This window comes from Cibotium barometz, chromosome 41 (assembly GCF_041138505.1).
Source record: "Cibotium barometz isolate CiBa-2024 chromosome 41, ASM4113850v1, whole genome shotgun sequence".
Lineage (NCBI taxonomy): Eukaryota > Viridiplantae > Streptophyta > Polypodiopsida > Cyatheales > Cibotiaceae > Cibotium > Cibotium barometz.
Window position 1 is genome coordinate 47,860,970 of NC_141086.1, and position 21,945 is coordinate 47,882,914.

The following is a 21,945-nucleotide window of genomic DNA, read 5'->3' on the forward strand; positions in this document are numbered from 1 at the left end:
TTAGAGCTACATTACAGATGGTAGAGGCAGCTACTACAGAGGCACGACATGTGAGAGAGTCTGACATCTAGCAGCTAGGTTTCTCTTGCACATAAAAGAGTTATAATTAAGGTCCTAATTTATAAATTTCTTTAAGTAATACCTAATGAGAGAGACTAATCAATTATTTTTATGCTTTACTTTTTGCATAGGCTCGGACTGAGGTAGAGAGTTCTAGAGCTGAGGGGTGCAGCAGCACATGATTATCAGCAGATTGCACAGCATAGGGCAGAGCAGTTGATGCTGCATGTTTGAGAGTTCCGTAGATCCTCAGACGTGACAGTGCCCTACTTGCCTTTATATCCACAACCTGTTTTACAGAGGTTTCTCCACAACCTCTCCCTCAGGATACACCATCATTCCTTTGTGATGCCTGCTGTGCTCTCTGTATCAAGGACATTGACAGTACTGGTGGATATGCTCTGGGATGTGGACATTTTTTCCATTTGTCTTGCATCACCCAGGAGCTAGTACGCTTCTCAGCATGTCCCTCTTGCTGTGCACGTGTCGACCTAGTGACATATAGAGTTTTGGGCATCAAGGATCTTCACCCAGGCTGCTTCGCTCAAGTAGATGCTAGGACTGGCAGGCCTCTTGATTTTACCTTAGCTATACTGACTTGGGACTCGACGTCGTCGATGAAAGAGATCAGGATCCTAAGGTACCTCCAGAGATTTAGTGGAGTGCACATGAGTGTGATGCATACTAGAGAGTCCTTCACGAGAGCCAGATCATAGCATACAAGTGTGTGGGTGGTGCTGGTCCTAGTGGCACCTCGGGTGATGGTGCTAACAACAGTGCTGCTTCACATGAGTAGCATGTCCTTATAGCAGAGGAGCTTACACGTGTAGAGTGGCAGACACGTACCATTGCTGATTACAGATTTTGGGTTTATAGAGACAGAGACGTCTTGTAGTAGCATGACGTAGAGAGAGGGAGAGGGCTATAGCAGCTTATGGGACTCATGAGCTCCTGAGTACACTGACACTAGCTCATGATCCTGCCTTTGAGGAGGCAGACCTCCCCGTAGATATTTGACAACCCCCGCCCAACCGGCACAGGCTCCTCGACGAAGCAGTTAGAGATGATGATTTTGATTGGGTTGCCGTTTGATAGTGACTAAACTCAGACTAGCTGGGTTAGCTCAGACTAGCTGGGTTGCCGATGATAGTGACTAAACTCAGACTAGCTGGGTTAGCTCACTTACATTGTACTTAGATTTATGGGCAGTGACTAACCTCACACTAGCTGGGGTAGCTCATTTTCATTATGCCTTGATCTTTTGAGTTAGTGGCTAAACCCAGAGTAGTTGGGTTAGCTCACATTTTGATATACTTATTTTATGTTTATATCATTATGAGTTTTTTCATTATTGAGTATCATTACATTTTAGTTTATGTTCTTGGTTTTTTAATTTTTCTAACACTTTGGCTATCATATTGTTTGTTGAAAATCACCATGCCATCGTACCCAAACATGCTCTGATGGGAACCAAACTTTGCAAAGCATGTGGGAGGGGGGGCCCACCCACACATGCTTGTTGCAAAGTTTTGTCATGATCGGAGCATGTTTGGGTTAGTGATTAGCACCAAGTGTGGATTTTTCAAGTCTCTTAGTGCTTAAGAGGCCATGGAAAATCCTAATCTTCCCCATACCATCGTACCCAAACATGCTCCGATGGAGACCAAACTTTGCAAGAGTGTGGGGGGGACCCCCACACTCTTGCAAAGAATATGGGGGGGACCCCCATATTCTTGCAAAGTTTGGTCATGATCGAAGCATGTTTGGGTTCGTAATTAGCAAATAGTGTGGATTTTTCAAGTCTCTTGGTGCTTAAGAGGCCATGGAAAATCCGGGCCTTCCCCATACCATCGTAACCAAACATGCTTCAATGGGGACCAAACTTTGCAAGTATGTGGGGGTGGCCGACCCCCACATCCTTGCAAAGTTTGGTCATAATCGGAGCATGTTTGGGTTAGTAATTAGCGCCCAGTGTGGATTTTTCAAGTCTCTTGGTGCTTAAGAGACCTTGGAAAATCCGGGCCTTCGGTCCCCCCACATGCTTGCAAAGTTTGGTAATGATTGAAGCATGTTTGGGTTACTAAATAGTGCCAAGTGTGGATTTTTCAAGTCTCTTGGTGCTTAAGAGGCCATGGAAAATCCGAGTTTTCCCTATATCATCGTACCCAAACATGCTCCGATGGGGACAAAACTTTGCAAGCATGTGGGGCGGACCCACCCCCACATGCTTGCAAATTTTGGTCATGATCAAAGCATGTTTGTGTTGGTAATTTTAGCACCCAGTGTGGATTGTTCATGTCTCTTGGTGCTTAAAAGGCCATAGAAAATCAGAGCCTTCCCTATACCATCGTACCCAAACATGCTCCCCGATGGGGACCAAACATTGTAAGCATGTGGGGGGGACCTACCCCCACATGCTTGCAAATTTTAGTCATGATCTGAGCATGTTTGGGTTAGTAATTAGTGTCCAGTGCAGATTTTCAAGTCTCTTGGTGCTTAAGAGACCTTGGAGAATCCGGGCCTTCCCCATACCATTGTATCTAAACATGCTTTGATTTGGACCAAACTTTGCAAGCATGTGGGGGGGGCCCACCTCCACATGCTTGCAAAGTTTGGTCATGTGATCAGAGCATGTTTGGGTTAGTAATTAGTGCCCAGTGCAGATTTTTCAAGTCTCTTGGTGCTTAAGAGACCTTGGAAAATCACGGCCTTCCCTATAACATTGTACCTAGACATGCTCCGATTGGGACCAAACTTTGCAAGCATGGGGGGGGGGGGGCGACCCACCCCCACATGCTTGCAAAGTTTGGTCAAGATGATCGGAGCATTTTGGGTTAGTGATTATTAGCGCCAAGTGTAAATTTTTCAAGTCTCTTGGTGCTTAAGAGGCTATGAAAAATCCAGGTCTTCCCCATACCATCGTACCCAAACATGCTCCGATGGGGACCAAACTTTGCAAGTATGTGGGGGACCCACCCCCACATGCTTGCAAAGTTTGGTCATAATCGGAGCATGTTTGGATTAGTAATCAGCGCCACCCAGTGCGGATTTTTCAAGTCTCTTGGTGCTTAAGAGGCCATGGAAAATCGGGGCCTTCCCCATACCATTATACCCAAACATGCTCCGATGGAAACCAAACTTTGCAAGCATGGGGGGGGACCCACCCCCACATGCTTGCAAATTTTGGTCATGATCGGAGCATGTTTAGGTTAGTAATTAGCGCCCAATGTGGATTTTTCAAGTCTCTTGGTGCTTAAGAGACCTTGGAAAATCCGGGCCTTCCCCATACCATTGTACCCACACATACTCCGATTGGGACCAAACTTAGCAAGCATGTGGGGACGGCCCACCCCCACATGCTTACAAAGTTTGGTCATGATTGGAGCATGTTTGGGTTAGTAATTATCACCCAGTGTGGATTTTTGAAGTCTCTTGGTGCTTAAGAGACCTTGGAAAATCCAGGCCTTCCCCATACCATTGTACCCAAACATGCTCCGATTGGGACCAAACTTTGCAAGCATGGGGGGGACCCACCCCACATGAGACTTGAAAAATCCACACTTGGCGCTAATCACTAACCCAAACATGCTCCGATCATCACCAAACTTTGCAAGCATGGGGGGGACCCACCCCCCCATGCTTGCAAAGTTTGGTGATGATCGGAGCATGTTTGGGTTAGTGATTAGCGCCAAGTGTGGATTTTTCAAGTCTCTTGGTGCTTAAGAGACTATGGAAAATCGAGGTCTTCCCCATACCATCATACCCAAACATGCTCCGATGGGGACCAAACTTTGCAAACATGTGGGGGGGACCACCCCCACATGCTTGCAAAGTTTGGTCATGATCAGAGCATGTTTGGGTTGGTAATTAGCGCCCAGTGCAGATTTTTCAAGTCTCTTGGTGCTTAAGAGGCCATGGAAAATCAGGGCCTTCCCCATACCATCATACCCAAACATGCTCCAATGGAAACCAAACTTTGCAAGCATGTGGGGGAGACCCACCCCCACATGCTTGCAAAGTTTGGTCACAATCGGAGCATGTTTGGATTAGTAATTAGCGCCCAATGCGGATTTTTCAAGTCTCTTCGTGCTTAAGAGATCTTGGAAAATCCGGGCCTTCCCCATACCATTGTACCCAAACATGCTCTGATGGGGACCAAACTTTGCAAGCATGTGGGAGGGGAGCGCCACCCCCACATGCTTACAAAGTTTCGTCATGATTGCAGCATGATTGGGTTAGTAATTAGCGCTTAGTGCGGATTTTTCAAGTCTCTTGGTGCTTAAGAGGCCATGGAGAATCGGGGCCTTCCCCATACCATCATACCCAAACATGCTCCGATGGAAACCAAACTTTGCAAGCATATGGGGGGACCCACCCCCACATACTTGCAAAATTTGCTCATAATCGCAGCATGTTTGGATTAGTAATTAGCGCCCAGTGCGGATTTTTTTCAAGTCTCTTGGGTACAATGGCATGGGGATTTTCAACAAACAATATGATAGCCAAAGTGTTTAAAAAAATAAAAAACCAAGAACATCAACTAAAATGTAACGATACTCAATAATGATATAAACATCAAATAAGTACATCAGAATGTGAGCTAACCCAACTACTCTAGGTTTAGCCACTAACTCAAGAGATCAAGGTATAATGAAAATGAGCTATCCCAGCTATTCTGAGGTTAGTCACTCCCAAAAAATCTAAGTACGATGTAAGTGAGCTAACCTAGCTAGTCTTAGTTTAGTCACTATCAAGATAGAGATCTAGTCAACAGCACCGTCTCTAGCTCTCAAGAGATCAAGGTATAATGAAAATGAGCTATCTCAGCTATTCTGAGGTTAGTCACTCCCAAAAAATCTAAGTACGATGTAAGTGAGCTAACCTAGCTAGTCTGAGTTTAGTCACTATCAAGATAGAGATCTAGTCAGCAGCACCCTCTCTAGCTCTCAACTGCTCTAGAATGCTCTCATGGCCATCCACTCGAAGCTGAAAACGAGGGCGAGAATTGTGTTTTCGGCTCTGTACTCGATCAAGAGTGAGCCTGGTAGCAACCACTAGATGAGAGAACTGAAATGCATCTAAGTCCCACTTCCATTGTTGGAACTCAAAACTCCCCTGATGAAGTCGAATCTGGTGGTAGAACCGGCTTGCCACAATCATGCTATGGGCATCAAAAGAAAACCCATGATCATCTAGTGTATCCTAGTCAAGGATGCACTTTGGCCTAGTGCAACTCATCAGATAGTAGTCTACGCCCTCGCTATTGCCCTCACCGACAATAACAGCAAATACATCACCCTCCTGTCAGGTCATCATAGCTAGCCATGAAGGCAGGACCTGTGTGCTCATCAGACAACACTGATGTAAAGGATCCTCAGGGGAGAGGAATGTCTGTATCCATGCATCTGCCCATCCTCTCGAGGCACAATGTGACCAATCGCCATCCATACATGCTCCACAGAAGCATGCAAACCGTCGTGTGTAAATTGTGGGGGCCACATGCCAAAAAAATCTCTTGACAATCTGAGCATCACGTTTGGGATACGATGATGCTACACTCCCACACAAATGTTGGGAGCACCACTCGACTACGTGGCCCGCATCTATGAATCGCTCAGCATCCTGCCCGCAGCTGATGATGCCTCAGGGCACGTTTCACACACGCGCCCACACCATCATGCTCTCCCTTCCGGTAAAGACCAGTCTCAAAGAATGACCAAATTGCTGGGATACTAGACTGTACATGCCACCTATAAATCCATAAAACAAAGTCTTAATTATTGTTTTCTTTAAGATGTTCTAGTGAATTTAGTTTAATTTGTGAATATAAGAGAACCATAAGTACTACCTGTAGAGCCAATAGAATTGTCATGGTGACTTGAACTGTGCGCCACAACCATATGACCAAACCCATCGCTGGCCACATATGATCCCACAATCTCGTAAAAAATCGTCATGGAGACGAATACAGTGTTGCACAAAATGTGCATCATGTGAACGATCATAGAAATGATACTCTCGAATAATGACACGCGTCTCGTGGGGGTACTTGCTTTCCCATCTACATGGGCCTTTGCATGTCGATAGCTAATGTGGACCATAATAACAACCTAGTGAGGTAAGCAATAGAGAAGATTAGGACACAAAAAATCAAATAAGTAATATAGCTCAAACACAAAACAAATATTATGAAATATAACCATTACCTGCTCCGAGAAGTAATACTCAGATTGTAAGGTGTAATTCTTTGCCAAATCAATCACAGAGATGACCACACCAATAGGAAACTCTACCAGGCATGCTCGAAACTAACGATCATGCCACTTGGCACAATGACTGTGGCGTATATAGGGGTAGATCTGCTCCCTAAATGTGGTTGTGAAGTGACAACATGGTGTATGTTTGTCCACAAGTTGCTGCAACTTCCTAGACTGTCTACCAGTCTGGAGCTGGTGTGTCACATACTCATAACGTTGCCATGGCACTACCTATTGGTCACTTGCATCAAGATCTATCATCTGTAGATGTGCAAGTGAACCACATGATGTGTAATTGCTCTCCACACAAGGCATCCTATGGAACTGGGCATCCTCCGTGCATGCACACAAAAGAGAATGGATGAAATCACGAGGACTACGAGGACTACGAGGACTACAAGGCAACTCTTATTGCCCACTAAGAGAATGGAACACATCATAAAAAAGTTTGAACTCAACATGGTAGCAAGAGCAACATGTGTCACGCTGACGTGAGTACCTCACAAACCAAGGCTTAGACCCCTCAAATGGCCTTTGCCCAATTTTAAGCTCTAGATACAATGCAACAAACTAAGAATACAACTCTGTTTGGGTCATTTCAAGAAAGCAAGCACCGTGCTCAATGAACACTCCTCTTGTCACTCTCTTACGCAAAGCTTTCTTGAAAACTAGTGAGGCACGACAATTCTCCTCCCAAAAACTTTCTATCAAGGCTCTAGTGGTTTCATCTAGTAAGCGATCATGCCTAACTACACGACCACTACTCGCCCACAAAGCACCAACCTCATTGGCATGTAAACTTTGCCGTCTAATAGACCCAACTCTAAGTGCGTGTGGTGCTATGGAAAGGATACGAGATGTGGCACTCACCTTACCCTTCATTTGGGAGCTACTTATGGTCACAATAGCCCGTCGAACAGCCAAAGCATCCGTAGAGTTCCTCTTCTTGTTAATTGTATAGGAACGACGAACACTTTGTAGCACCGCCATGCCAGCTCTCCTCTCTCTTCAACCTCTAATGTCAGAAAGCGCCTTGCAGTTGGCCATGTTGGGCAGATCGATCAAAGCATCAAGCACGCATGCCTGTGATATGAAGGCATGAGGTCTTTGAAACAGGAATGGAAGATTGCATGGGCATGACGATGCGCCCTAACTTTGATAGTTCTTTCCTATCCACACATGATGGGCGCCCAAAGGAGGGGGGTGGGTTCTTGTGGAAGAGAAGGGGGCTTAGGAAGGGCAAGCTCATGTAGATTATCTAAACTAAGGGGTAGTGGGGGGGAAGAGGCAAAGGGAGAGGAAATGGAAGAGGAGGAGCAAGGCTTGGATCATCTCACCAACGGAAGGTGTTGCTCGTTGACGTGCTCTCCACTCTCTCTTTCTCTCACGAGCTACCCTTTCTCTTGAACTTGGTGGATATGGGGGGAAGTCTAGTCCTATCACGGTTCTGACTCCTACGACTTTGAGAACCCATTCTCAAGGAAGCTAAGAGAGTAAAAATTATGAAGGCTCAGTGAATGGAATAGTACTAGCGATAAGTGTGGGATAGTACTAGAGATGTGTGATTATAGAGGAAAAATAGGTTATCCACTTCAAGTCTCATTAGATTTCCTATCTAAGATTGATTGGATAATTAAGATAAACATAAAGATAATTAAAGATAAACTATTATCCACTTAAAAATCAATATTATTAATAATATTTATTAACAAGTCTAAATATTTATCATTACTAGATATATAAATATATCTTTTATTTTATAATTATATAACTGTATTTTCTTTTATAATGTATTTTTTTAAAAATTATTCAAAGGTTTATCCTACATAAAATATTTTCAAGAAATATTAAATATTAAATTTTATTTTTTAAAATTGAATAACATGAACTTTAAAAATAATATTATTGATCTAATTCCAAAATATAATCCTTTAAAATTAGTGATTTTAAATTCTTTTATATTGATAAGTTATATATATTTTATTATTTAAAATTCTATATTCTATTTCTCTAAACTACCAAGGGCGCCCACTACATGAAACTAGATAACCTCATCTTGCAACCACCCCTCTCTCAGTGTATGAAATCACACATACATATGTTGGTAGATTTCTTCTCATGCGTAGACTAATGGAGAAAAATCACACCTCAAGCAACAAATCCAAGTCCAAAAGGATGACTTGCACCCTCACGACAAATGCACCAATGTTGAATGCCATTTTGGATAACATTTGTAGTCCAAATCACATGCAAAATCACTCACAAGTATCTACAAAGCAACCAACATAGATATCCTAGCATATAAACAAGATAAAAAAACCTCAATCAAATCAGCCGCATGGGCATCCATAGTATCAAAATCACATATACAAATGCCCCAAGCACTCCTCAAGTGTAGCCACACACACAAAGGTAGGTAGAGTCATCAAAAGACCAAGTCCCATGGGCATGTGAACACAAAAATGTCCCGTCAAGCTCTCCTTATCCATAACCATTACCTCAAGCTTATGCCAATGGGGAAGGTGATAAAAATAACCTTAAAAAGACTTATATAAACACTTAGCCCATTCACACTTGAGTGGTCACTTCACACACGAGTGTTCGATTTCGGTCACTCTTCTTCTTGTAAAAGAATAATGTCTGGTCCTCCTCTAGCATCATTGTGGCCCTTGTTTGGCCTTCTATAAAGCATCATTCTTTCCCTTAATCCATCATGTTTCCATGCACTTTGGTGGCTCTCATTTAGCCTCCTTGGAAACATGTGCTAGGAACCAAAATGTTGTCCAACAATGTTGTTGTTGTGCATATTCCTAATGACATTTATTCTAACCCACACACCATGAGTGGGTCCTTTCCCCACTCCCTTGCGATGTCCACCATAGTTGTAGGTGCATGAGGGTTTGAACCTAGGTATGTGCTCATATTATTTATTTCTAATATTTTCAAATGGTTTGCTTTAGTGTATGGGTACACATTTTTTGTGATAATTTATGTTTATTTTCTTAAAATAATATCTATCCAAAGCCTTGAAGCCTATATATTCTATCTCACTTCTATTGTATTATCCTATTAATTAAACTCACAAATAGCATGCATTAGTTAATGGGTTGCTCCCCGTACTTTCTCCAAGTTTTTTCTCTGTGCCCATCCTCACTTCTCATCCTTTCCCTAGCCTAGAAGGAGGCAAAGTTTCCCTCCACCGCTACTCATTACTAAAAATGGCAGCTAGAAAAAACACCCGATAGACATATCAAAAGCTCTTAAGAAAGCAATGAAAATCGTAAGTTCACAAAGCACAAACACTTATTTCATGTGTCATTCAATATGTGTCAGTGTCTTGTCACAGGTCCCGACACTTACATGGTTCTAGACCACCTAGTCAGCTCAGAGGAGCAGAGCGATCAATGCAATTGTGCCCAATGTGATAAGCCAATGCTAGGACTTTAAGACATCTTTGTACCTAAGTGTGAGGAGATTGATCATGAATGCAAAGCGAGTTAGTTCCTAGGGCTATCCAGATTCCATACTGCCTTCCATAGATAGAAACAAACTTAACACAAGATTGAATACTAAATAGATAGATAGAAACAAACTTAACACAAGATTGAACACTAAATAGATAGAGAGGAATCAATAGTAAGACAAGGACCAATCCATTCTTGAGTATTACAGTACAATGTCTTAGTAAGAACTATGCACATGAACTGCTCACTCAACTCTCATGTGCCCCTATTTGGTATTGTTCCTCTCATTAGGGCCTGAGTAGACTCGACATGAGTCTCTCTATCTAGACAGTAATGCACTCACTTCTACAATATCAGCCTGGTAGACCAGGTCCACTCTAGCTCCTCTATCCCCTTATCTGACTAATTTTCCTTTTTTCCATTACAATAACAGGTACTACCCGTTCATCAAGAACATGTTACAAGTTTGTTACAAAACAAAAAGCCTTAGTTTGTTGCAACGGTCAATCCAGCAGCGATCTGGGTAGCAGCCAAATTGGCTGATTAACCACCAACACCTGGCGATCATGGTGGATGCTACACCAACAATGTGCAAAGCCCACGGTTTCTTGTTTGGAAAAAAATGTGCCTAGATTGCCTCTTTGTCTGGATCCTCCAGTCTAGATTCCCTAAGGCTAGTTCTAGTTGCCTTCTTCTAGCACCTCCTCTATCGCAATGCCCACTAAGATGAAGTTGATTGGGTGACCGTGGTCATACTGTGGCTCATAAGCCCTCTTCCTGTTGCCTGCTGCCCAAGCATGCCCTATGCTAGTCCTCTCGTCATCCCTTTAGAACTGCACATCAATGGGCGGCTTTGGATGCCTTGCCCTTTCTCTATTTATTGCTTCCATATCCATGCATGTTGCAAAGGCATGTGGCTCTGTTTGCTCTAGGGTGATGAGGCCATCTTTAAATACTGTCTACTCTGGCTCCCTTGGCCTTCTTCTCCCACCCCAACTCCATTTCCACCCATAGGGTGGTGTGCCTATAGGTTTGGGCTTCAGAACTTCCGTTTTCCTTTCTTCTTGTTGACTCCTTTGGCGAGGGGATCTAGCAGTGTCACTCTTTGAATGAGCTATTGCCTCCTCACCTAGATCTGTGAGTCATAAGAGACGTACTACTCTGGATCCAGGGGAGGGGCTCCTTCCTTGTCTTGATGCCCCTACTTGTTGAGAGCTGCCTTGGCCTTGCACTTCAAACTAGTTCATTAATTTTGTAAATTTTTCCCAGTTATTAGAAGGTCTCAGGGCACCTACGTGCTCTGCTAGGCTGTTTGGATTAAAGTTTGCATATATTTGAGGGTGATTTTCTTCTAGACACCCATGCTCTTTTGGCCAAATTCCTTTGTATAGTGGTGCACAGAAGTGTCATTTATAGTGTCAATTTATAGTCGTTACCTTAGTCGGATATGAAGAGTTACTTTTTGACGAAGTGGGCTGCTGCCTATCAAGGGCTGGAGCAGCACGGGTCACAGAGAAAGCCAGTAGGCGCTATTGGCAGAATTTACTTAGCATTGAAGTGCATGGAGGCCGAATTGCAGTACAAGACTGGTGTGAAAGAATCCAAGCGAGGGATGGTATGATGGCAATCATGGACAGTACAATAAGCGTCGCATCTGTCGTGGGTGTATCAAGGGTTGGAGCTGCATGTCTCACACAGAAGGCGAAGGAATGGCAGGCGTTGTTGGCCAAATTTAACATGAATGCTGAAGCGTAGGGCTGGCAACAGGCGGATGAAGGCTAGCGTCACGCAAGGGAAGCACATAATTGTATAACGGCAATCATCAATGGTTCAATCAGTGCATCACTTACTGTCAGAGGTTTGACTGTACACAGCTTCGTCTATTTTAATGCCATTTGATATGGTTAAACAGGAGAGGGTTCACGCTGCTAGGTTTCAGAAGGGACTAGACACAGGAATTGCCGAAAGCATGATTAGAGCAAGGATTCAGATGGTTGCAGAAGCCTTATTCAGAGATGCAATTAATGTTTTGGTGGCTGTTTAAATTCTTCAGTTATTCAAGAGGACACTCATGCGCAAATGAACTTTTGTGGAAGGGAGTTGAGTATCATAAAGTAGGATTACTCTTCTTTGGAGATGGAAGTGGAAGGTGGATTGTCTGAGACAGATTCAGGTAGATGACTTCTAGCAAGGTTGACGCAATCTCATGGAGGCATACCAGCAAAGAATTGGATGTACTACCGGGAGATGCGGAACCGGCAAACGAGCACAATCTTGGACGAGCTTTGGATAAGGCTTCTGATTCTCTATCAAGGGAGAAGTGGGTTCTCAATAGCTTTGCAATTGTTCCCTCGGGTGTGCCAGTGTATAGTGGTACACAGAAGTGTCATTTACAGTGTCAATTTATGGTCAATACCTTAATCGGATATGAAGAGTCACTTAGTTGTCATAGGAAAGGTCACTTATTAGGAGTCTTTTAAAAGGCATAGCCTTCTTGTAATTGTGTGTGGAAAATAACTAACACAAAAATCAGTTTTAGTTTCTTCTCTCTCTCTTTCAATCTCTGTGTGTAATGCTCCAATGAGAGTCGCTTCTGTTCCTTTGTGTATTTCTTGTTGAAGGCATAGCCTTTAACATCCTCCTGGACTCCTTTTTTGTAGGTTTTCATTTTCCCCATTTTTCCTTTTTACCAAGCCTTGGAAGTCCTCTAGCATCTAATCTTTTGCTCGGACTTCCTTGCGTGCACCCTCCTTATAGCATCCATCTACTCCCATCTCTTTCGCACCTCTTCTGCGTGCACCCTTCTCATGGTGTCCAGTTTCTCTTGTCTTTTTCAAATGTCAATATGAGTTATTGTCAATGTGACATTCAGCTCATTGATTGCCATTTTTCCTCCTCTTCCTCTTGTCATTCTTGCAAGTGTGTGTTAACCCAATTCTAGGGTTTACAAGATCTACCGCCATTATCTTACATCGAGTCACGATAGATACACCCAAGCGTCATACATTCAAGATATGAAGCAATAGTGTCCAAAGCTATAGCTTGGACGGGCGCTAGTAATGGTGTGACACGGAGTATTTATGGCAATTCCCGCTTCAAGAGCATGTGGTAGCAAGATATGATGAAGTCCTAAGTGATGTACTTCATGGAGATATTGTGAGAGTAGTCATTGTAATAGCATTAGGCCTCTCATGAGCCTAAAGTGCCTGGCCAGTCACAATTTAATTGAGTGTGAACACTTATGGCCATGTATATAAGTGAATATCTCTCATAATACAACATACTCTCCCATTGTGCAATTGAGTCTTTCTCTTACTAATCCTCTTGCTAATCTCTCTCCCTAATGCATTCTAGTGAGTGTGTGTGTGTGAGTGAAGTGAAGTGGGAGGAGGGACGAGTACCCGTAGTGCAACGCGACAGTGTGACAACGCTTTGTGGGAGGTACGATAGAATTGTTTCTCAAGGAGTTGTAGCGCTTAGAGACCTCAAGGGTTACGAGCTCGGCCATTAGAAAGATCCTTATGACAGTTATGGCTCCAAAACACCTAATTACATCATTTTTTACATTATTGGAAAAATTTGACTCTCTTTGCTTAATTTTACCTTAAAAGAGGAGACCACAATTAAGAGTCTAATTAATCTCCTATTTTAGATTAATTTACACATTTGTTGATGCACAAAGATTATATTCCCTTGCTCTATCCAATGATGTGCCCAATTGTGTTAATTAATTAGAGATTAGTGGTTAATTAGAGTCCTTAATTAGTGTAAAAAAAGAGGAAAAGATTAGTGAAAGGATTAATCTTGGATTAATTATTAATCACTTTTTTACATAACTCATTAAGGCTAATGAGCATTCAATGCATAGATACTCATGAATTATCAAATTGTCCATTTTGGGGGTCATTTATGAAGGGTGTAAGGAGTGTCATAAAAAGGTTGACTTTTTTTATTCCCACTTATCTTTTTGGAAAAATGTCCATATCTCCCTTCGTTTTAAATTCAAAAAATACCCCTCCCAAAAGGGAAATTCATATTTCCCACTAGACTAAAAAAATGAATTTAATTTTTTCGTGAAGTTCGGTTCACGATATGAACTATTAAGGGTTCACGGTGTGAGACCCTTTGTTCACGTGATCCATTTTGGTTCACGCCGTGAACCATTTCTGCAACTTCATGGCCTAAGGGTTCATGCTCTAGGAGCCTGCGCCGAAATAAAATAAATAAATTTAACTTTTTTGTGAAGTCCTCTTCACAACGTGAACCGTTAAGGGGTCACGGTGTGAGACCCTTCGTTCATGCGATCAAAAAAAGAAAAAACATTAAATTTAACTTTTTCGTGAAGTCTCGTTCACGGTGTGAACCGTTAAGGGTTCACGGGGTGAGACCGTTCATTCACTTGACCAAAAACAAAAATTGAATTTAACTTTTTCGTGAAGTCCGCTTCACGATGTGAACCATTAAGGGTTCATGGCGTGAAACCCTTCGTTCACGGGGAGACCAATAAAAAAATAAAAAATGAATTTAACTTTTTCGTGAAGTTCGCTTTAGGACGTGAACTGTTAAAGGTTCATAGCATGAGACCCTTCGTTCAACGCGACCAACAAAAAAAATGAATTTAGCTTTTTTGTGAAGTCCGCTTCATGACGTGAACCGTTAAGAGTTCATGGCGTGAAACCCTTCGTTCACGCGACCAAAAAATACAAAAACAAAATTTATAAAATTCATGGCATGTACTGCACCTTGCTTGCTAGTTCACGATGTGAAAGGGGGTCTGTTGACTCTAGAAAACACCCCTGTTTGGAGGCCCGTATCTCCTAAATCGTATATCCAAGGAAGGCGCTATAGGGCTCATCGGAAAGCTGACATCGAGCTCTTCAACTTTGGACTGGTTGTTCGAAGTCAAAATCGATCATTTTGGCCTCCGACCAATAGCCTCAAATTTCGACCCAAAAATCGAGGCAAAAAACAACCTAAAAAACGCAAAATCCCAAAAAACAACACGAAAATGACGAGTCACATTTCGGGCTACTTTTTGAGAGTCTAAACAACAGAATCACGGACGACTCAGGGAAATAAAGTTGTACTCCAAAAATACTACAACTCTCTCATACAGAGTTTTTCAAAACTCCTTTCGAACACCCTCAAAAACATGCTGTGAAACAGGGGAAAAATTCTCGATTTTTTTCTCATCTTGAGACAGTGATGGAAAATAGGTTTTAGGACCTCCTCTTTCATCTGGGAAGTTACTAGCATACACTTTATCCAGAAAATTATCTCTAAGAGGTCGATCACGTGCATATAGCGCCTAAGCTATTTAAGGCACTCTTGTAACCCAACGAAGAGTACGCCAGGCCTCTTGAGGCTGTAAAACGAGCTGTGAGAAAATATAAAAAGCAAAAAAAAACGTGTGCTTTCTCATTAAAACGAGCATTTAGGCAATCCGACATGGCAGCGAATAGAGGGATTGCCAAGGATTACACAAGGACTGAACCCAATGGCTGACATCTTCGAGCCATTGAGATCTATGCTGCAAATGCACCTCCCAATACCATTGGCCTTGCCTATAACAAGCGTATTATCAACGGGTTTTACACCCTTTGTCACTCCAATCCCACCGAGCTTTGGTTCCTTACCTAACATTCCCACAAATCCTATAGGTACCAACCCTTTTTTGGATGCCCATACCTTGGACATACTGACTAGTCTAGGAAGGGGGTATCCCAAGGACTCAGTGAGTCTCTCCCAACAAGAGCACTCACATACGGCCTCAGTGACTCATACAGAAATACAGTCGTATAGATTTTCAAAATCATGGGCAAATACGACAAAACAATAGATTCTATTCAATTCATACAAATGTTTGAACAATGATGTGAAGCCTTTGGAAATCCCAACTATTCCACCAAGGTACATGCGTTGAGCCTATGCTTAGAGGGAAAAGCTAGTCGCGATGGTTCATCACATTGATGCCGGTGATCAAGAGTAACTTCAGAACCTTAAAGTCAGCCTTTATCCATGGCTTTTCAAGACAAGGTGGTTGGTGGAGTGCAGCAAAAGAACTCTATTCAATTGAGAGTAACCCAAACAAAACCATTAGATACTTTATCCTTTGGATAAAACTCTTGGACTCACGATGTGAGTCATGGGAGAAATTAAACGATTATCAATTGAAGAGATGTTTCATGATGGGCTTTAAAAAAAATGAATTACACAACTTGATCATTGTATCCAACCCGAAAACATTTGATCAATGTTGTAAACAAGCAATACGTTTAGATGACAACATGCTGGAAGATAATCATGCTACAAGATATTCCTCATCTAAACCAAGTGAAGCAATGGTAAAAGAAAGATCAATCTCGGAATTGACATTCCCTGAACTCTATGCAACCTTGCTTAAAAGCTTTCAATCAACATCTCTAAGAGAGGATAAGATCCTTCAAAACAAAACATCTCTAAGAGAGGATAAGATCCTTCAAAACCAAACATCTTTAATGCCTCTACAAGTGAGAAACGCAATGCCTTGTGTTGAGTGCAATCACTACGACCATCCCAATCCCCATTGTGCATACAAGACACCTATTTTTCTATACTGCATATATAATAAAATTTTTGATCACGATACCAAAAAGTGTCCCACTTTATTCACAATTGACTTAAAACCTCCATCTCCCATGCACCAAACAAAAACAATCCAAAGGGTAGAAACTGCTCCGGGAGTAATTAATCAAGCACTTCAGTGTTTCTATTGTCGTGGACCTCACAAAGTGGTAGACTGCACAGCTTGGAATACTTCCATGCTCATAATCACTGACACCTTGCGACCCATGTGTGAACAATGTGGCATATTGATCACATGTCCCAAGATTTCCCAAGACGAGTTGCTTTAATACAACTTGTCTCACAAAATACAACTCTTAACATCTTAAGTGTATAAAACGGGAAATTATCCACGGTACCCTTAAATGTGCTTACACGCTTACAAGCCAAGGCACAAGAGACGGTCAAAAAGAACGCAAAAGATAATACCTCAACATGGGTAGAAGAACATGCTTTAAAGCAGAACCCAAAATAGAAATCAAAACCTTCTAAACCCAAGAAAGACAAGGGACTACAAACTATTAAAACCAAGGTTGAATTAAAAGACATGGAAAAGGAGCCTGTAGAGTACATAAACCCAAAAGAGCTAAAAGCTATACATGATGCAGAAGCATCCACCTCAAAGACCACCACACAAACCTCAAAACCCATATGTGCAACACATGGTACAAAATCCCAAAAGAAAATTCGATCTCGTCGCATGGGCAAACATAATGAAAAACTGACAATCCAAAGAAAGTCAAAAAATGAAATAAGTTCTAGTACGTCACTATAAGTGAGGATGAAACAAGTTCTGATTCATCACTCACTGCACCTCGTAGACCAATCAAGAAAATACAACCCACCACCCAATCACCCCAAATGAAAAATCATGATCATATGATATATACGGAGTGCAAAAAACAAGATGAGGAGAGCATGCTTAGCTTGGTTGAATGTCTTACAGGATCCCTGGTTGTGATTGAGCCTCATAATACCAATCCTAAAAAAGCAACCAACATACAAAGCCCAGAGGAGTACCGCTTCCCCTTTCAAGAGGAAGACATACTCTCCACATAAGAGTCATTTAAGATAGATTGCACAAATCATACGCTTGAGAAAGCACGTGAGGAATTTGGTAATTCCCTTACAAAATTAAAGCAGTCTCTCAAAACCTCATTTGGAGAAATGCTCTTTTCTCATGGTAAATCCAACACCACATCAACACTTGCACCTTTAAGGGCTCAACATGAATTATACCAAGACATAAAGAACTCCATAGAATAGGACTGTGAGGATGCACAAGTTTCTAAACAGACCTCATTAGAATTGTCAAAGGGCCAAGTGTACAAGTGTACACATTGGGTACTCTTGAAAAAGCTAAGAGTCAAAAAGAGGATGAAAGCAAATGGGAATATGAAACAAAAACAAGATCTGAAGCTGAAATAAAAAATGAAACATCTATGGTTCCTTTGGAAGATTCTATCATGGTATGGTTGGATTTCCCTACAGGCAATGATGTTAAGCACAAAAACGCATTGATTAGTCCTTGAGCTAGTCATAACATCATGACAATAGATAGTTGGGTGTCATTGGGATAACCTAAACTTATCCCTATATACGATGGTCTTGTAAGAGGAGCCATTAGACAAAACATTGAAGTTCCAGGTTACCTTAGCTATGCTACTCAAACAATCGATGCAAATGTGGAATTTACATTCCATGTAACCCTAGATTCCCTTGAGTATGATGTCATCCTTGATGGAACTTGGATAGGTGAATCGTTGTATTCAATAGATAAATCCATGAAAACAATCACTTTGAACACTCCTACAAACATTGTACAATTGCTTTTACGGGAGAACGAGACCATAGAGGAGCTGGAACTTCTAACATATCTTACTGAAAAGATTCCTAGGATTCTGGTTGGATTGGAAATTTCAAATAAAGTCACCACATCTCAAGCATATCTTTATCCACCCAACACGAGAACGCAACCTCATGACCCTCGAGTTATAGGATTTGTTAGGTCAACCGACACTCACGGCTCATCCTGAAAGAATTCCCTTTACACAAGACTTGAACATGGCACCATGTTTGGGGTACTTTGAACATACAATGTATATTGAAACTAACCCCCTTACTTGCAAGTTTTTTGTGGTTGAATATGTGTTCGAAGTAGATTTGATCTTGGGGCATAAATGGACTATTGCTGCCCAAGCACCACTGTGCTTTGCTAGCGGATAGACTCATTATGGTGTTCAACAACAAAAAGTTGACAATACCATACTACAAGGAAGAGGATCCAACTTTAATGGATTTCTATGATGCTGAACGCAAAAGGTTACAAGCCTTTTCCATAGAAGTCCCTCTACACAATGACCTCAAGGTTCTTTGTAATATTTGGAACATTAAGTACATCTTTGAAGTATTTCATTTTGCCATCCTGCATAAACAATGACACTTTACCAACATGCGTAATTGGATGCACAGTGTCATTACCTGTTTCTACATAACCTAGTTTTTCCATTTTCTACATGACTCCAAACCACTCAGCATGACTGGTGTTGTTAAAGGCACCAAAATCTACATACCATGTATCTTGAGATCCTGACACATCTCCTATTAATGAAACTAAGCATGTTGCATCACAAACAGATGTTCAATTCTGTCATCACCTCCTTGTTTACTAGACGATGCATAGTTGCCTTGCTGCACTGTAATTTTTCACTTTTTGTTATGTGCCCTGGTTTGTCACAATAATACTACTCTATGCTATTTGTATTCTGATTTATTTACCAACCACCTCTGCCTCTTTGGCTCCCCCTACCTCTAGATTGGCCTCGTCTGCATGTGTATGATTGCTTCCCTGAATCATTGGATTATTATTGTGTGTCCAAAATTCTGATTTCCTTGACGGCCGCCATCTCGGCCTTGACCACAACCTCTACCTCTACCTCTACCTCTGCCTCTACCTAAACTAGAGTAGAAGTCATGTTCTGACGTGTTCTTGATTTGTGAAGAATAATCCTCACCTAAAGCCTTTTCTTCTATGATCAGCATAGACACCAAGTCTCAAAAGTTGGGAATATTCTCCTTGACTGCAATGGAGGTCTTGAATGGCTTGTACTCTTTGCCAAGCCCATTCAAATAGACACTCACCAAATCATCATCTTCCACTGATACATTCATGGACCCAAGGGATTCAACAATGCCCTTGATCTTTAAAGCATACTTATTAATAGTGTGAGATCCCCCTCCGGGGGCGCTGGTGGAGGAAGCGGCGTCGGTCTCCCACGCGGGGCAGGGATCCACACTCGGGGCCTCGCCCGCAAATGTCCAAACAAGAAGCTAGCCTGGGTGGTTCCTCCGAAACTGGGCCCGGAAAAAACCCCCCTCGCCCGAAAGGCGCGGGCGATTCCTCCATGGGAAAAATCTTCTAACGGGGGAATTATCCTAACGAGTCAAAATCTTAACTAGTTAAACTGATCTAATGACCGAACCTAAAGTCACATGGTTAGATCAAGAAGAGACTTGTAACACCATATTGGGGAATATGGAAATTTCCTAGTAGTTTGGGACACGTGGTCAAATCTTTGGATTTATCATAACTTGAGCACCGTTACTCCAAATTGAGCGCTCTATAGCTCACTAGATTCCATTTTCCAAGCGCTTTCCAACAATAGGTCACATGATATGGTTTTGAGAAACTTATAGGCATGTTATCCAGGTCCCACCTTTTTAGTATTCAAAAAATGGGAGTTGGGAAATTCCCAAACTCACGAATAAAGTGTTTTGCACTTAGTACATGGAATCGCTGCTTTTTTCCTCCTTTAACGAGGCACAGCCGCTGTATCATAAAAATGAATTATTGCCCCATGATAAGCACCATTCCGAAGAATGGCCTTACACACACACACACGCATCTCTCGTGTGGCAGACCACCCACATCTAGCTGTGCACTGCGACTGTGGGCAGCTGCTCGCACGCGTACACACTACCCACATGCAGATAAGACATTACCTGTGTGTAAACAGCTGTCAAGTAATAAATCCACAAGGGACCCCGCGGGCTTCATATATATAGAAATATGTTGCCCGACGGGAATTTTGACGGCCCCGGCGATTCTCGCTGGGTTTTAATTATACCCGACGGGCCCGTCGGGTTTTTTTTGAATCCCGGCGAGATTTTAGTCGGTTACCAGGTAACCAGCAACCTGCTATTTTGTGAACGTGTAATCATGTAAATATGTTATTAACATGTTCACATGTGTTATTAACAAGAAAAAACTTGTGATCACGTGAATATTAGATCCCTGATTTGCAACCATCCCCACAACTAACACTTCTTAGCTTCTACCTCCAGTTTGAAGGGAGCCTTGGAGTGGGGGCACGAAAACTGTGAGATCCCTGCTCCTCCGTGCACCAGAATCTAGGGAGCTAGTAGTGGACGTAGCAACCTTACGCGCAGGGCAGAGTTTCCCACTCGAGGCCTTGACCACCAGGAATGTCCAGACAAGAGACTAATCCCTCGGTTCTTCCAAACCTGAACCCGAAAAAACTTCCCTCGCCCAGAAAGCATAGGCAATTCCTCCGAGGGAATTATTCGAACGTAGTCAAGGGCCTTAACTTCCCTTATTCGTTTCGACCGAATCCGCGGATCACATGACCGGATCAAGGGAGGAAATTGCACTTGGAACATAGAGACCAATGCTTTTTTCCTCGTCAAAGAGGCACAGCCACCGTTGAATTCTTTTCCATAGAACAAGGATTATCCGTGATTTACTTCAACTATCATAACTTGAACAGAATTGAATTTTAATTACAGGGATCCATTAGTCCAGCCACCCAACCACTGTATTGATAGGATCCATTATGAAAATTTGGTTATGTTTTGTCCTGGGTACCAGGGGAAAGAGTTCCCAGCAGGCCCCCTAGCTTGCACTCATGCAAAAGTCAATTTAGACACACCACTTATGCACCTAATATGAAATTGCCTTTTACAGATTCAACTGTCTTTAAAGCAGACTTGAAATGAAACCATAGTATTTCAAATCATAATCCTCTAAAATATCCAGATCCAATTTCCACTTTTCCACTTTCCAACCATAAAATCCAATTTCAGTCATTCTTTCCTCAGCGTACCTATGGGATCCTCGGCAACCAGAACGCTTACCACTTGCTCACTCAGGGGCCTTTTCGATAGTTCCTAGCCCATATTACCTAGGAGTTTAATCACATAAAACCCCTATGGACTCTCAGTTGTAGATCAGCAAGATCAACCAACAATATCCATGTAAAAAAGCCATGAACAAATCCGTTGAAGACTAACAAGGCCAATCAACCAGATCCATGCCCGTGTTCAGAAAATAGCTCCAACTCATTTTCTTCCCCGATGCATGCATGGGTATCTTCGGTGACCGAGAGCCCGAGCATCGTATGGTCAGCACCCTCTAGGCTCCTTTGTTGCAGGTCACCTAGCGCTTCACTCATAGGCCGCTTCCTTGGTCCCTCATCCACCGTACCGGAAGTTCACCATTTTAATCAAACCGAGGCTGGTCAAGACCTCGGCAACCGACCTTG